Source organism: Brassica napus, chromosome C5 (assembly GCF_020379485.1).
Source record: "Brassica napus cultivar Da-Ae chromosome C5, Da-Ae, whole genome shotgun sequence".
Lineage (NCBI taxonomy): Eukaryota > Viridiplantae > Streptophyta > Magnoliopsida > Brassicales > Brassicaceae > Brassica > Brassica napus.
Window position 1 is genome coordinate 15,125,859 of NC_063448.1, and position 18,264 is coordinate 15,144,122.

The 18,264-nt window shown below is 37.8% G+C and overlaps 1 pseudogene; it reads left to right on the forward strand.

The window, feature by feature from the left end:
• Window positions 1-6,918: 6,918 nt before the first annotated feature.
• Window positions 6,919-16,540, forward strand: LOC106398588 (annotated as a pseudogene).
• The last annotated feature ends 1,724 nt before the right edge of the window (window positions 16,541-18,264 follow it).

Below are 18,264 nucleotides of genomic sequence, written 5' to 3' on the forward strand. Positions count from 1 at the left end.
TTATGGATATTATGAGTTCGTAGTGATGCCTTTTGGGCTAACTAATGGGCCATCAGCCTTTATGAAATTGATGAACAACGTGTTTCGGGAGTATTTGGATAAGTGTGTAATTGTGTTCACTGATGATATCCTGGTTTATTCGAGGAGTAAAGAAGAGCATGAGTGGCGTCTGCGCGTGGTGATGAATAAGTTGCGAGAACAGCAGTTATTTGCTAAGTTGAGCAAGTGTAGTTTTTGGCAAAGGGAGATAGGATTTTTGGGGCATGTAGTTTCAGAAGGAGTGGCTGTGGATCCTGTAAAGGTAACATCAGTCAGTAATTGACATACGTCTAAAAGTGCCATAAAGGAAAATAAATAAAATTTGAATGGTCTGGGCAGTGTGTGGAGAGCTTAAAGAAGCTCATGAGCGCCATAAACGTTATGCAGACAAAAGAAGAAAAGATTTGGAGTTTGAAGTTGGAGATGCAGTATACCTGAAAATGAGAACGTTTAGAGGGACTAATGATCTGAGGAAGTTGAAGAAAATGAGACTGCGGTACATGGGACCATAAGTCATAACTGAAAGGATCAGGGATGTAGCATATCGGTTGGACTTACCCCAGGAGTTGGCAGATTTTCACAATATCTTTCACATTTCAGTATTGTGCAAGGTGGTAAAGAACCTGAACTGATTATTCCAGCAGTACCTAGAGAAATCTTGTACTGTAAGGGAACTAAAGTAAAAGGAAAGAGTATTTCTAAAATTCATCTTGTTGGCAAAGAGATTGATCAAGTTCAAAAGATAGACTAAGTATTTGAGAAACCGGTTAAAGGTCGATTAACCGGATCTCTTTACGAACAAGAGTGAATACCTGGCCCAGCAGTGAAATTCGAGGACGAATTATTTTTAAGTGTGGGAGAATTGTCACAGCCCAAACTCATCAAATTTTGAAACCTTAAACGTAAAGCCCACGTTTTAAGCCAAACCCTAAAAAAGGGTATTTTAGTAATTTTGAATGATCTGAACCCTAAACTCTTCTACAAATATATTGAGGGTACGACCTAGAGGAGAGGGAGAGATAATTTTTACGGCGAAGCTCTGCCAAAATAACCGACAACACAGCCTGCAGTTACTCTGAGATATCAGTGCCAAGTTGGGATTTTGGAGAGAAGTTTGCGACCAGATACGAAAGTTTTAGGCAAAGAACTAAAGTTGGATTGATAGATCTCGTTGCAAGGAAGACACAGCAACTTTCGGATCTCAATTACGAGGTAATCTCAGTTAGTTACTCAATCTACAAGTTGAGAGAAAACCATTACGTTTCTGAAATCGGTTCAGATCTTGTTTTTCTGTTTCACAGAGCCATATTGGGAAGAGATTTCTGGTTGATACAAAAGGTGTTAGGTGACGTTCGTGATATTGTTAGAAAGCTGACGTTACTAGCTTTCTATATCAACTAAGAACGCTTCATTACGAGGTAAACTCTGGAAGTTTTTCGATCTTCAATTTGGAAAAAATAACTGTTCTGAATCCAGAAATTCTAAGTCCGAAACCTGTTTTTTCAGTTTCACATAGGGGTTTTGTGAGAAGTTTTCCCGAAACAGAGGGAGTTAGGACGCGAGTAAGGTGTCTCTGGAAAGTTCTAGCTGCAAGGAATCTATATCTGTTGACGTTATCTTGTTTAGAGGTAAGAACAAATACTTATTCGCGTTTCTTTCTGGACAAGAATCATCTTGTTCTGTCAAAACTAGAAACCCTAATTCGCTTCGAACGCAAATGCAGTTTCAGATCACTAGAACAGAGTGTCAACCCGCTAGTTTCAGAACCCACTTTCAACCTTAAGGCAAAGGTGAGGATGCGATCTGTGGACTTTTATTATTATTAGTCAAGTTGTATTCTTAAATGCTAGGTCTAGGAATTTTGTATGTTTGATTGTTTGATGATTATTTGTGATGATAATGTTGATGACGATATGTTAGTTGATAAATGTTAAAGTGATAAGTGATGAAATTGTTAGGTAAATATTAAATGTGGAAAGTCAGACTGAGGACGAGGACATGGCGATCCCGTTAAAGCCCGTAAACCGGCTGACGAGCCCAAGGTGGCATACGACCTTTCGATGTGACGGCCAGCCTAAGTTGTCATGTTATTATTAATATTGAAAATGGTTATGAGATGACAAATGTTAATGCAATTAATGAATGTGCATTGAAATAAATGATGTGTTATGTTTGTCAATTACTTAATATGTTGGGTGATGAATGTTCTATGACTAGTATTTTCGCATGCAAGTTGGTTAATAATGTTAGGAGTCATGTGGGCAGAAATGACCATCTTCACTGAATGACTGTGTGTTATTCACCCATTTCCCTCTTTTTTTTCCAGAGTGTACGTAGGTTTTTCTTGTTGTTCAAGTTAGGGCACAAAAATATGATTTGGGGGACGGACGTTACAAAACTAGTCTTGGTAAATCTTTGGAGTGTAAATGGGATCCGTATAGGGTTTTCCGAAAATTGGAAGCTATAGTTTCAGTTTCTGACATTATATCGTGAGTAAAAATTTGGTTCTCCAACTATCGGTTTGTCACAACGTTTACATTCCAAACTTAATTCATATTTGTCAAACGTTCATCATTCCAAAAATTGTCACAACGTTTACATTTACATGTGTTTTGTGTAATACACCATTTTTCATGTATGTTTCACTTCATTTCACGAATCTTGCAACCTCCATACATCAAAATCATTTATCTTTAACGGAAAATATACATACATAAATTATATATTCTGTAAATTAGTGAAACAGAATATTCTAACCACCTATATATAGATTAGTTCAAATCCACAGTAACTTATCTATATTTATTCTTATATATTTTCTTAGATATTCAAATTAAATCTGTTATTTAAAATATTTTTTCGCTGCTATTTCGAGAATCCACACCATGTGCGGTTAAGTCTTATATTTATCATTAAACATTCATTTTATTTTATATATTGTTTGCTTTCACATTTTCTATCTTTTAGAAGGATAGTAGGTTGTCACTGGGCTCTAAAAGCCAAATATAAATCATTGTATGTGTCAGCCAGAAGTCCACAACATCTCTAACTCTAAGTGAGTCACCTATAACTACTAACCTTAATCTTAATTTTCCATCATGTTTTAAATGGTTTGAGATCTTTTGGAAAAGTAAATTTTTAGAGGATCCATTTTGAATTTGTTATTTTGGCGCTTTTATTTTGGCGCTTTTGAATTTATAATCGATTAGTTTTTTTTTTGAAAAATTATAAACATTAATGAATGTAAAATATGTTATTTACAGATTTGATGAATGAAATCTATAGAAATAATATTAAGATATTCTTTAGAAATATCCCAATTTGAAAATTTGTTAGTTTATATATTTGGGAATATCTTATTTAATAAAATATAAAAATTTATAATAATTACAACGTTATGAAATCGTATATATTATGGTATATTTATTAATGATTTTCAAAAATAAAGTATATAAAAAGCAGAGTTATTATATAAATATGGATTTGTAATTATATATTATGTAGAATGATTTTTTGATTAATAAAGTATATAAAAACTGCTCAAGAAATCTAAAAGATTTAGATGAACATGTGTTTGGTGGTCCAAGATTAAAATATAAAACATTAAGTCCAAAATATAACTTTAATTTAATAGATTAGATATATTTAATATCTATATTTTTATTTGAAATATAAATGAATATTTTAAAAATAAATTCTAACAAAATATTTTTAAATTTTAAATTGTAATTATCAGTTAAATATATTAAACTATTTTATATGATTTTATTTATGTTTTGAAATGAAAACTTAATTAATTTTATGCTAATTATATTTTAATGATAATTAGAATTTAAATTAATAGTGAAAATAAATTTCAAAAAGATTTTACAAAGATTTTGTTCGAATTTAAAAAAGAAAGTCGTCTATACTTTAAATAAAATATTAAGATATTAAAATATATTATAACTAAATTATGTATAATTTAATTAAAAATTTAAGGGATGGTGCAAATAAAAAATCACACATCAAAAAGTCATAGGATTCTAAATTAAATAAGCAATCTCTGTAATTATTAGGAAAATTAGTCTAAGCAGGGCGGATTATAGTATCTAGTTATTATTATAAGATAGATTCAGAGGAAAAGAAAACATCACAATACCATTCTACTCAACAATACGAAACGAACAAACATTATTGGAAATGTCATATGAAAAAAAAACAATAACTTAAGGCTCAAAGCAGTTAGGATACTTGATGGTGAGAAGTCTGTTGAGAAACTCCTCAAAGTCTTTGTTGGGGCCAAGCATGTTGACGCGTACGTACTTTTTTTTTTTTTGGGTCAAACTTTGAATTCCATATAAATATGATAAAGGTTTGTAACTTGTTACAAAAGCGTTAAATCAGCTAGGGTAAGCCCTGGACAAAAAAATAAAAAACAAGGATAGCCTAGAACAAAGATTAGAAGCAGAGTTATTCGTGCCTCAACCAACAGAACATGAGGTTCATGAAATTTTTCCCGTTCCTCCTGCCCAAAATAACATCACGGACATGTCTGTGGATGAGTTTAAAAGTAGGTTCCGGTGTTGCCATGACTCACTCATGAAGCCTTTTGTTTCTCTCTGCCCAGATTGAGTAAATGGTTGCCTGCGCAGCCAAGCGTTTTAGAGTCCGCGGTGATGTTGAGTCCTTGCGGGAGAGCCATTGCTGAAGCGATGTAAAATATTTGTGAAGCAGATTACAATTGTGTGTCTGACATAGATTTGGATCCGATTTTGGCATCTTAACGAAGGAAGCAGCAGAGCCACTAAAATGGAAGAACGCGATTTTTCAGACAAAAACTCTTCTTCAACAATATCTAATAATTTTTATGCTCCCTTCTGTAAATGTGGCGGAGATTCATGTGTCGACTTCTTTTTCAGATAAAATATACTTATGGTTCACCACCAATAGGGTGCAGCCACGTCTACACTGACTTAAGGCTCTCAAAAGGCTTAAAGGCTCTGTCCTCATGAGTTGATTCAACACTTCAATCATGAGGGCTCTCAAAAGGCTTAAAGGCTCTGTCCTCATGAGGGCTTACGGAGTAGTAAGGAACCGCGGCGACAATGCTGAGAGGCTTGTCCTCAGAGAGAGAAGAAAGTGCAAACAAAGCGGCTTGACAAAGCTGTGAAGAGCCATTACCCACCACGATGTAGCGTTCTTCAGTCGCTGCGTTGCCGATCTCACGGTGCAACGCCTTGATCGCCTCAGGAAGATCTTGCCGCAGGAACCAACACACGTTCGTCTTATCGCTAAAGTAGCTCATCAGTTCCCATCCTGGTATCACCACAACACACCTCTCCTTCATCTTCGTACTCATCCAATACTCTTGGAATGCCGTCGGATCTCCTCTGAGAATGATTAACACAAGCAAATTTATCATTCTTTTTTACTTTTATTTTATTCGTTATGGATTCTTTTTAATCTTGTTTCTGCGTTAAAGATATCTTTCACATTTATACATTATACAAAGTAGTGTATTGTTTCTCAAATATGAAATCACAACGCTTAGGGTTTTGCAACAAAATTTATTTGACAAAAAAAATTATTTGACAAAAAATATATTTGACGATAGTGTCAAAGACAAATACTAGAGAAAAAGTAACATTTGAAACAATCGAGAATCGAGACTTTAGTTTCAATTGTGAAAGCAAATGTGTGTTTGGTCAAATCAAAATTTTGATGGCAGACGTCAAGAGATTCCAAACTTATTGTTCATATAAAATTTTAACGGAAAGTCATTAGCCAATTATTAATATAATTTCTCTCAAAGGAAAAAGCAATCACGCATATATGTTACTTGGAATTAAAACGAACTTAGCCAATATTTTGGTAAAATTAACACATACTGATCGAGATTGATGACCGGGTTGGTTGCATCACTGCTGGAAATCTTCATGTTTTCAAATCCAAACATCTTCTCCCCTGATTTCGCTCACTATGTTGCTGCTATTGTAACTAATGTGTTTGAAAACCGTATGGACTATGGTGCTTTTTATAAGGACGCAGAAGGTGAAAGATATGTGCTGTGTATCTGTCAGCTTATGGAAAAAGATGCTCCAATTTCTGTGGTCAATATTTTGTTTATTCAACACTTTTGGGTCAATATGTATACCATAAATATCATATTATCTTCACTTTTTAGTATGCCAAGTGTCTTTTCTGTTTCTGTTTTTTTGTCATCCTTGCCAAATGTCTTACTTGTGTACAGAGTCAATTTACAAAAGGGGAAATGCAATATTTAGATAATGTTACCTAAATACATACTTAATTAGATTTACTTACTGTGTAATTGATTAAAATGTAAACATGCCACGTAAGAGATAAGAACACAAGTTTTACTGTAGCTGTATAAGCAACGTGTTGTGTTATATTTCGACAAGCAATTTCCCTTTTATTTGTTCTTATTTTGAATTTGGAATAATTAATTATTTAAGGTATTTTATTATGTATGTAAGATAGAGAATTATGAAAACTAGTCTTGGTAAATCTTTGGAGTGTAAATGGGATCCGTATAGGGTTTTCCGAACATTGGAAGCTATAGTTTCAGTTTCTGACATTATATCGTGAGTAAAAATTTGGTTCTCCTCTTATCAAAAAAAAAAAAAAAATTTGGTTCTCCAACTATCGGTTTGCTTGGTTTTAGTTGTTTTCCTACCCCTGCTCAAGACCCGGTTGTTGAAACATGACGACACAAATACAATAAAAAAATGTTCCAAGATCAAGAAACACTTTTTTTTTTCTTAGTTGACAAAAAAAAAGATCAAGATCAACAATTATAAATGTGATTATCCTAAAAACATATAATGTATCTACCCCATGGTAGGCCAGCTTCGTATAGGGTTTCCGAGTCTTCCGTTGTTATGTATACATAGAGATTCTGAGAGACAAACAAACAAAAACCTACTTGCAGGTTTAATTAAACAATGACTAGGATCTCCGATCTTCCGGTAAATTTGGTAGAGGAGATCCTCTATAGGGTTCCCTTGAAATCAATGAGAGCAGTGCGATTAACTTGCAAAGATTGGGACACTTTATCCAAAAACAGAAGCTTTTCAAAGATGCATATTGGTAAACTAAGGGCAGTAAAAGAAGGTGAGAGTCTCTGATGATCGCAATGATAGATTACAATCTATATCTCATGAAGGTCACTCTCGTGGTCAATGAAAATCCATTTATAGAGTGTAAAGGTAAACTTAACAAACAAAATAAGATATCTCAAGTTTTCCACTGTGACGGTTTATTGTTATGCGTCTTGGACGATGATGATACCAAAGCTATTGTTTGGAATCCGTATTGGTGTCAAACAAGGTGTTTAGAATTTAGATATTCTCATCGCCCATATAGACGGGACATGTTCAGTTACGCTCTAGGATACGAGGACAAGGGCTCTTGTCGTAGCTACAAATTCTTGAGGTTTATAGATCAGTGCGTTGACTATAAGACCAGAGACGAATTTTTATGGTATGAGATTTACGATTTCGACTCTAGTTTATGGAAGACTCTTGATATCACTCAACACTGGCGTATACTGTGTCATCAGCCTGGCGTGTCTCTCAAAGGAAATACTTAGTGTTGGAGATGGGCTTAGCACAGGCCCATTAAAAACTAAGCCCAAAATCAGGTCCAATCCGTTAAGCAACAATTGATGATTTCGCTAGAAGACAAAACGTATGTCACTATAAATAGAAGACGTCAGACTCATTGAAAGGACGATCAGAAACGTATAGAAAGTACATAAAAGGAGAACATCGCCTCTTCATCACAGACAAAGTCTTGGACGATCTCGATCACTAAGCGAGCTCGGCCCAAACGACCTCAAACCATAAAATAGAAAGATACTTGTTTAGACGAACTGTTTAGACGAGCATCTTTAGTTCTTGTAATTGTCCGAGCTTGTTTATTCTTGACTATTAATACGAAAATCTCCACCCCTTTATATCATTTATAAATATTACATCATCGACCAGATATGGAAACAACAATTGGCGCCCACCGTGGGACAGGGATTCTTCTTCACCTCAAGACAGCTCGGCATTCACAGAACCCACAGCGCAACCAGACGCCCCGATTTCTGCAACCACCAACCATCCTGGAATAACGAGCGCACAACTAGCTGCAATGACAATCTCGGACCATCTAGCCAAAACCTCGACGCTAGTGGCGACGACCTCAGGCGAACCATCAATGGTGGCAACCTCGGACCATCTGGCCAACACCTCGACGCTAGTGGCGACGACCTCGGACGAACCATCAATGGTGGCAACCTCGAACCATCTAGCCAACACCTCGACACTAGTAGCGACGACCTCGACCCAGCCATCAATGGTGATAACCTCGGCCCTTCCAGCCAACAACACAACGTCTATGGTGGCGACCTCGGCCCTACCAGCAGCAGTTACGACCTCACGTCATCTAGCCGGCACCATGTCTCTCATACTGACGACCTCGGGCGAACCACCAATGGTGGCAACCTCGGACCATCTAGCCAACACCTCGATACTAGTAGCGACGACCTCAGACAAACCATCAATGGTGGCAACCTCGGATCATCCAGCCAACACCTCGACGTTAGTGGCGACGACCTCGACCCAGCTATCAATGGTGACAACCTCGGCCCTTCCAGCCAACAACACAGCGTCTATGGTGGCGACCTCGGCCCAACCAGCAGCAGTTACGACCTCGCGTCATCTAGCCGGCACCACGTCTCTCATACCGACGACCTCGGGGGAACCATCAATGGTGGCAACCTCGGACCATCTAGCCAACACCTCGACGCTAGTGGCGACGACCTCGGGCGAACCATCAATGGTGGCAACCTCGGACCATCTAGCCAACACCTCGACGTTAGTGGCGACAATCTCGACCCAGCCATCAATGGTGACAACCTCGGCCCTTCCAGCCAACAACACAGCATCTATGGTGGCGACCTCGGCCCTACCCGCAGCAGTTACGACCTCGCGTCATCCAGCCGGCACCACGTCTCTCTTACCAACGACCTCAGTCCAACCAATAAATCTAGAGACTTACGCTCGGATCACAACTCCTGTGCAACCCACAAACAGGACAACACCTGTCGTAACCCCAGCTGCAACACAACCACCTAACACAAGAACGATGTACTCCACTCAGCCAGACATCTCCATGATCTTTAAGACCCTTCTCGGAAGGATCGACGAGCTCGCTCGAGGAACGACCTCTCGTTTGGACGACCTCGCGCATTCTCATATTTCTTGCAACAACCGCATCAATGAACTCCAGTCTGTCGAGATTGGCGCATCAAGATCACAACAAGTTGATATCACTCCACGACTCCAGCGTGTTCTTTACAACGATTTACCAACACCAATGACCGGTTCAGGAGAGCAGCGATCAATCCAAGCCAACGATCTACGTGCACCAATCACAAGTTCCGGACAACAACATCAAAATCATGTGAACGAATCTTCAGCACCGATCATCGACTCTAGACAGCAGCGCCCAAGTTATCTAAATGATCAACATCTTCAAAACATCAATTTCCCGCAGATCACCAACAGGGAGACCCAACACAGAGACGACGACATTGAAGAAATGAGGGCTCAGCTGCAAAGCATGAACTCCAAAGTCCCTCAGGCAACCAGCACAGCACCAGAGATCGATCGTGTACTCCGCGAGACCCATAATACACCTTTTACAACCGTCTCCTCAGTATCCATGTCCGACATCAGAAGAACAAAATCAAACTCCCGACTTACAACGGAACATCTGATCCAAGAGAGTATCTCACCGCCTTCAGCATCGCAACCGGGAGAGCCAATTTCTCACCAGAAGAACGCGACGCCGGTCTCTGTCAATTGTTTGTGGAAAATTTGAGCGGACTCGCCCTTGGTTGGTTCTCACGCCTTGAAACTCATTCTATCGACAACTACAATCAACTCTCGACGGTCTTCCTCAAACACTACTCGCTGTTTATCCAACAGAGTGCAACTAATGCCGACCTATGGACTCTGGCTCAAGAACCTACGGAAACACTACGCTCGTACATCGACAAGTTCAGAGCCATCGTTTCTCGCATCACCGTACTCGACGAAGCAGCAGTCCTCGCACTCCGAAACGGTCTTTGGCACGAATCACCATTCCGAGAAGAGCTCATGAAGTATAAACCACCGACTCTGGAAGATGCACTCCATCGGGCGATAACTTTCATCGAAATCGAAGAAGATAAAGCTGCATTCAGCAAAAAACACGCAGCCACCGAAAAATCATCTTCGAAAGATAAAGAGCCTGACGAATACTACGAACCTAGACAACATTATGACAAAGCGTACAGAGATGGAAAGAGCAGAAAAGCATCCAATTATCAAATCAGCGACCAACCATCCAATCGCTCCATAGGAAAGCACGCTCGCAAAAGTCAAGGATCAGAAGATGCCCATGCATATTGCAGTTCTATAAAAAAATATAAAAAATATACCTAAGAAGAAGGCGCAAGCAAGAAGACCGGCGCGCCCCTAATGTACAAAAAATAAGACTCCAGGAGGATCCACCCTTTTAATCCAAGCATTTACTTTCCTTGTAAAGGTGAACTACGGTCGGCTTGATCCCCGCCTTTGGGGTACGTAGGTAACCTCTCACGAGGCTCAGCTAGTTCTATAAAAAAAATCTATATTTTTCAAACAAATATCAGGATACGACCATCTCTCACTTAAAAAAAATACGAGATCCGTTCTCAGTGCTGCAGCTCCGCGCTCACACAATCAAATTTGCAAAAAATACGAAATCCGTTCTCAGTGCTGAAGCTCCGTGCTCACACTTAATCAAATTTGTAAAAAAAATAATAATACGAGATCCGTTCTCAGTGTTGCAGCTCCGCGCTCAAACTTAATCAAATTTGCAAAAAAAATACGAGATCCGTTCTCAGTGTTGCAGTTCCGCGCTCACACTTAATCGAATTTGCAAAAAAAATATATGAGATCCGTTCTCAGTGCTGCAGCTCCGTGCTCACACTTAATCAAATTCACAAAAAAATATACAAGATCCGTTCTCAGTGTTGCAGCTCCGCGCTCACACTTAGTAAAATTTGCAAAAAAAAAAAAAAATACGAGATTCGTTCTCAGTGTTGCAGCTCCGCGCTCACACTTAAACCAGCAACTAAAAAAAAGTTCTTATTTTCAACCTGAGTCAATAAACGGGATGCACTGCCAAACCTCCGATCGCCTCACCTCAGTCCAACCCCGAGCCCTTGTCGCTTTGAAGTATTCCACGCACTCACTATCACCAGGAGCAAGAGGAACACCAACTAAATGAGAGACGAGCTCGAACCAGAAGACGAAGAGCTCAACCCCACCTCACCACGACACGGCTCCGTCGACTAACGGCAAGCTCGGGATAGCAAGCGACAAGCTCGAACCAAGGGACGAGCTAGGAACGACAGGAAACAAACTTGGAACAAAACTGAAAAGCTTGAAACAAAAGCCGAACACGAAGCCACCATTAACAAACTCAGAGCATCAGATGAGCTCGGAACATCAGACAAGTTTGGGATCTCCAGCAACAAAATTGGAGCCACCATTGACGAGCTTGGGACGACAGGAGACGAGCTCGGGATCTTCAACAACGAGCTTGGAGCCGCCATTGACGAGCTCGGAGCCGCCATTGACGAGCTCGGAGCCGCCATTGACGAGCTCGGAGCCGCCATTGACGAGCTCGGGACATCAAGAGGCGAGCTCGGAGCCGCCATCGACAAGCTCGGGACATCAAGAGGCAAGCTCGGAGCCGCCATTAACGAGCTCAGAGCGACCAGCGACGAGCTCGGAGCCGCCGTCGATAAACTCAGGACGACAGGAGACAAAATCGGAACCTCCATTGACGAGCTCTTCTCAAACCCAGCTCCTCCTTCGACGAGCTCAGCCTCTCCCAACGAACTCAGAACCACCATTGACGAGCTCTTCTCCAGCTCAGCCCCTCCTTCGACGAGCTCAGCCTTTCACCGGTGACAAGCTCAGCTCCTCCTTCAAACGAGCTCAGCCTCTCTTCCCCACACCACAGACCAAGACCAAACAACCCTTCCTTCAAACAAGCTCAGCCTCTCTTCCCCACACCACAGACCACGACCAAACCTTTAAAAAAAAAAAAAAAAAGCTCAGCCTCTCTTCCCCACACCACAGACCACGACCAAACAACCCTTCCTTCAAACAAGCTCAGCCTCTCTTCCCCACACTACAGACCATGACCAAACCTTTTAAAAAAAAAAAAAAGGAGCTCAGCCTCTCTTCCCCACACCACAGACCATGACCAAACAACCCTTCCTTCAAACAAGCTCAGCCTCTCTTCCCCACACTACAGACCATGACCAAACCTTTTTTTTTTAAAAAAAGGAGCTCAGCCTCTCTTCCCCACACCACAGACCACGACCAAACAACCCTTCCTTCAAACAAGCTCAGCCTCTCTTCCCCACACCACAGACCACGACCAAACCTTTTTTTAAAAAAAAAAACAAGCTCAGCATCTCTTCTCTCACACCACAGACCACGACCACTAGGCGAGAACAGCCTCTCCAACAATTGCTTCCGCCTGTTTTCAACGAGCTCAGCCTCTTCTTTCTTACCCCTCAAACCCACGACCAAAACCCCTCTTTCTTTTTTTTTAAAAAAAAAGTGTCGACAGGGAGATAAGGAAAGAAGGAGGACCACCCAAAAATAAAAATAAAAATACAAATAAAAAAATAAGAAAGAGAGAGAAGGAACCACACAAAAAAAAAGACACAAGAAATTTTTTTTACCTTGCTACCAAGTGGGGGAGAAGAACTAAAAAAATAATAAGACCCGACCATCACTTATATAGGAAAGGAAAAATGTGTTGCCCAATTTCCCGACAATTCCCGAACCTGACCTGATTTTCTCAGACAGAAGAATCCAGAAGAATTCACCAAAACTCGACACTTGGCGAACTGTTGGGGGGGGGGACAATTGTTGGAGATTGGCTTAGCACATGCCCATTAAGAACTAAGCCCAAAATCAGGTCCGGCTCGTTAAGCAACAATTGATGATTTCGCTAGAAGACAAAACGTACGTCACTATAAATAGAAAACGTCAGACTCATTGAAAGGACGGTCAGAAACGTACAGAAAGTACATAAAAGGAGAACATCGCCTCTTCATCACAGACAAAGTATTGGACGATCTCGACCACTAGGCGAGGTCGGCCCAAACGACCTCAAACCATAAAATAGAAAGATACTTGTTTAGACGAACTGTTTAGACGAGCATCTTTAGTTTTTGTAATTGTCCGAACTTGTTTATTCTTGACTATTAATACGAAAATCTCCACCCCTTTATATCATTTATAAATATTACATCATCGACCAGATATGGAAACAACACTTACCGGTCTGCTTCACAAAGAAACACAAACGATGTGCTTGACGATCACATTATCTGTTTCGATTTTACAAGTGAGAGTTTTGGTCCTCTTCTGCGTCTCCCGTTTGACGCTGGTGATGAAGACTATGTGACTTTATCATTTGTTAGAGAATAGAAGCTTGCTGTTTTACTTACGCACAACGAAGCAGGTCCAATGGAGTTTGAGATATGGATTACTGCTGGAGCAAGTTCTTGAGAGTGTTAGAACCGGATCATAACTCTCTGATTACAGGTGATAGTTTCTTTATTGACGAGGAGAAGAAAGTCGCCATGGGTTTTGAAGAAGACTACTCCAAAACTTTCAACATTGCTGGAGAGGCTGGATACTATAAAAACTGAAATTCGTAGAACGTTTAGGCGGAAACATACACTGTACGGCAAAGGCGTGTTCTTATGTTCCAAGCCTAGTGCAAATTAAGCAACCTGCTGCAGGAGGTAAAAGGAAACATCAAAGCGACTTAGAAAAGCAACGATATGATCAAAACATGTCGAGACTTGTCTCACTTAAAAGGGGTGGCACGGTTTGGTGGTAATCTGCAGGAGGAAAGCAAAAGGAGAATAAACGAGATGATTAGTCTTCCAACTATGTCTTTCATTTACTCTTCTGATCTACATTGCAGGAAGCTTCATCGGACGTCCGCTTCCCGCTTTGGAACCGAAATCGGAATCGGAACCTTGTGGAAGCTTGCGGAATCTCGCCTCAAAAACGCTTCTAAAAAATTTTCTTTAAAAACACGTTGGAAGCTTACGATTTTTTTTTTGGAATTACGCTTCCGTTTAAAAAAATGCAATGTATATCAATAAAATATAAAACTATAGTTTTTAATCTATATACAATAATTTTTTAATAGTAATGAATATAGAGTTAGAAATATACAAATATTAAAACTAATACTATAAATTATCTTTATGCATTGAGATTTTTTATTAAAGATATAGCACATATTGAAATATAATGTGTCAATTTATATGAAGTATTAAAAATAATTAATAAAATATTTTTTTGTAAACTTAATTTATGTGTATTTTTACAGTTTTAATATAAAATCATTTCAAAATTATTATAAATGAATAAATACTTTATTTAAAATTAAAATCATATAATTTTTAGTCCTAATTTTTTTAAAAAAATTCTTATATATATATGAATATACATTTCCAACACGTACCCACTTCCTAATATTTTAAAAAATCTCGCCTATGCGCTTTTTTACACTTCCAATTCCACGTACCCTCTTCCGTTTCCATGTAACATAGCTTCTGATACAGCGTGTTTTTAATTGGTTAAGATGTCGTTTTGGTGTTGGTTTCCTCTTTTATTTATATGTTACAGTTTTTTGGATGATTAGTTTTATTATAGTTTCGTATTCCTTAGGTTTTCACAGATAACAGAGATCATTATAGTGACGACATTCCTACTCCTCCACAATTCTCTGAGTCAGTAAAGGAGATGATTAGTCTTTCAAGGATTTGAAAGGATTTTTTTTTTTCAAATCCTCTCTGATTGTATCTAGCATTTATGGGGGTTATTAGATGAATTTTAGATAAATTATAAAATTTTAAGATTCCATGGTTATTAGTTTATGGATTTTAAAAATTTTAGTAAAATCTCTTGTTATTGATTTAAAGAATTTTAAATTTCATTCAAAAATTTTTATTATTAAAAAATTTAGATACCATTGATTTTGTAATTCTATTAAAAATCTATTGTTATTGGGGTGTAAATTTTTTATGTTTTTATTTATGAGATTCAACTTTGAAAATATATGTATATCCCTTAGATTTTTAAAATCTATGTAGTGAAAAAACACACTTTTGACATTGTCCATCGACTTGTATTCGTTCCGATTGTTACGCAAACAAGTGATGATTTTTGCATTTAGTCCAAAGTTGTAATGTGAAGAACATAACACCATTAGACAATTCTTTCTGAGTGTGAACCAATATCAGAAGAACAAGAATCAAGCCATGGGAAAATGATAATCGCCGAACCAAAAATAGCTGTTTTCTTTATCCATTTGTCCTACTACCTATTAGCAAGGCCCAAGTAAAGACCGCAACCCATTACCTAAGCTCATTGTATCTAGAGTTTCTAGCATATTGAGTTGATATAAATATCTGTGTAAGATTACTTTGCAATGTAACCAAGACTGCGTCTGTAGCAGCCAAACCTTCATCTTTATGATTATCAATCAACAATATATTTGTGCTCGGTGACAATCTCAAGTCTTCTTCTCTTTAGTTTCTTAGTCATTAAATAAAGCTATCTGAGCTATTTCTATTTCAATAAAGCTTTACAAAGCTATAATCTTTCTAGGTTTCTCAAATGTTATCACTACCAAGTACCACCATCATTTTCTTACATCGTCATTTATAAAAACTACAAAACTAGATCTTTCTAACCTCAGCATCTAGAAAGCAAAACTAGCTAGTGGAACACAAAATATGGTGTAAGAAATGGTGTCAGAATAACTTAAAACATCATGATATAGGAAGCTCACAAAACATGAACATCATATATAATTTGTGTAGCAATGTAGGAAACTAGTTTTTGTCGAAAGCTCACGATGAAACTTTGCATCAATGTCAATTAGTTGTTGGTGATATATATGTTATATTAAAATTTTTTTGGAAAGATTCTAAAAGGACCTTATATATTACCTAAAAGGAGATTTCTTTGAAAAACAAATGTAAGAAAATCTATGAAAATCAGTAATTATCAATAAAAATACATATAAATATTTGTTAAGTTTACTTAACTTATAGAAATCCATCAATTTTTTAAATTGTTAAATTCCACACAATTTTTTGTTCCAATAATTTTATATGAAATCCAAGCTTACTGGATCAGTCATTTAAATAAATTCATTCAAATTTAATCTTATTGGAAAATATAAATTTTTTCAATAATATCTATCCAATAGGATTTGGTGGGGTTTAGATGATATTTTATAGTGGAAAACAATAAATCGAATTACCACCTCTTATTATGGTATTTGATTTTTTTTAAATAAAAAAATTTACTGCACATTATTAAAAATAAAATAAACTATTTGAAATCAAAAGAAAAAAATTATTTGAACATCGATTTTTAAAAACGTTTATATATTTTATATATTTCATAAAACTATAACATATCAAATTATAGTAATTTAAAAAAAAGTCATTAAATTAATTTTAAAATTTAAAAGGTTTTTTCAAAAACTTTGAAATTTCTTAAAAAATAATAATAAACTTGTAACAAATCTTTACAGGATTTACACAAATCTCGGATTTCGTGGATTTTTTCAAATCTTGAATTCTCTCAAATTCAATAAGCCCCACTAAAGCCATATATATGAATTAGCAAATATATTATTTTATAAGAGGAAATATTTTTGTAAATATTTTTTATATATAAATATAATTATAAAAAAAGTTTCTAAATTATAATAAAAGTATAAATTAATAAAATATAATAAAAGTATAAACTGAAACTCGTAGAACGGCCCCTGACCTTCTCCTTTGTTTCTAAACTAGCTGAATCGTGTAAAAAGTGGGAAGTTGATTGTTGGTTTTGAGTCCTCACTCTCGTCCCCTGCAGAGAGCCGGATGAGAGGAGACCTTCACGTCGGGTTCGGAGGGCGGGGATATCCCGACCATACTATCATTATGCCTTTGAAATGTTACTTGGTTCAACTCTCGTAATGGCACCGAAAATGAAATAGAGAGTCCCTATATCCTTGTGGTTTGTGGAGAACAGCCATCCTGTTAATAGAGCGACATATAAATACAGGATCTCGAAGACCTTTGGCAGATTTCTTGCTCATATATCTTCTCTTATTTCTATTTTCTCGAAAAGGACTCCCTTGCCCCTGTCCTTGTAGCCTGCCTATGGTCAGCTCAGAACTTTTGGGTGTCTCTGCTATGGTTCTACATCCTCTGGATGCTTGGCGCTCCCGTGGTTCGCGAGAAGGAAAAAGGACTCATCCTTTGTTGCATCTGGCACGAGATGATAAAGAGAGAGCTTCATCTATCGACGAACTGAAAATTGACGGAGCTCTTGGCATTGCTTTGTTTTTCTCTCCTTTCCTATCAAGTACGGCCGGCCTATATTTGAACGAGAATGCTGTGTCGTTCAGCGGAGCCTAAAAGAAGGTGACTCACGCAGACAGCTGACTCCTTTTCAATAGAAAGGAATAATTCACCAACGTTACCGACCGCCATGTATAAAATAAAAATCGAGACCTCTAAGAGTCAAGACCCAAAGCTCTGTATTCTGCCTCTGCAGATGAGCGAGAGACAGTGGCCTGTTTCTTAGATCGAGTCATGACTCGAGCACTTGTCTAGAAAAGGGCATTAACTCAACTACTTACGTGGAAGACGTGGGCTATCGGTCTAGGCGCAAGCGGTCTTTCTGTATGCAAGTGCTTGTCTTGTTATATATATATTCGTGGATTCTGTATCGACTGAATCACTCTTTTGGTCTAGTCAGTAGAACCGGTGAACCACTCGAGCTGGTTAGATGTGTTAGATGTGTTGGGGGGGGGGGCGTTGTAGGTGAGAAAAGCTTTCATGTATTTGTGTTGATAAACATAAGACTTTTCTCCTTTTTAATAAGTAGGAAATCAGAGAGGATACTATTGGTAATATAAGTTAAAATATCTATTTAGTAAATTTACTTTTTAGCAACTCTTTTTTGAGCAACGTAATAAATATACTAAAAATTATATTACTTTAGTTTTATAACTAATTATAATATAAAAGAAGATTTTTAATTAAGGCTATTGCAATATCACAGAAACCGTAACATTATAAAATTA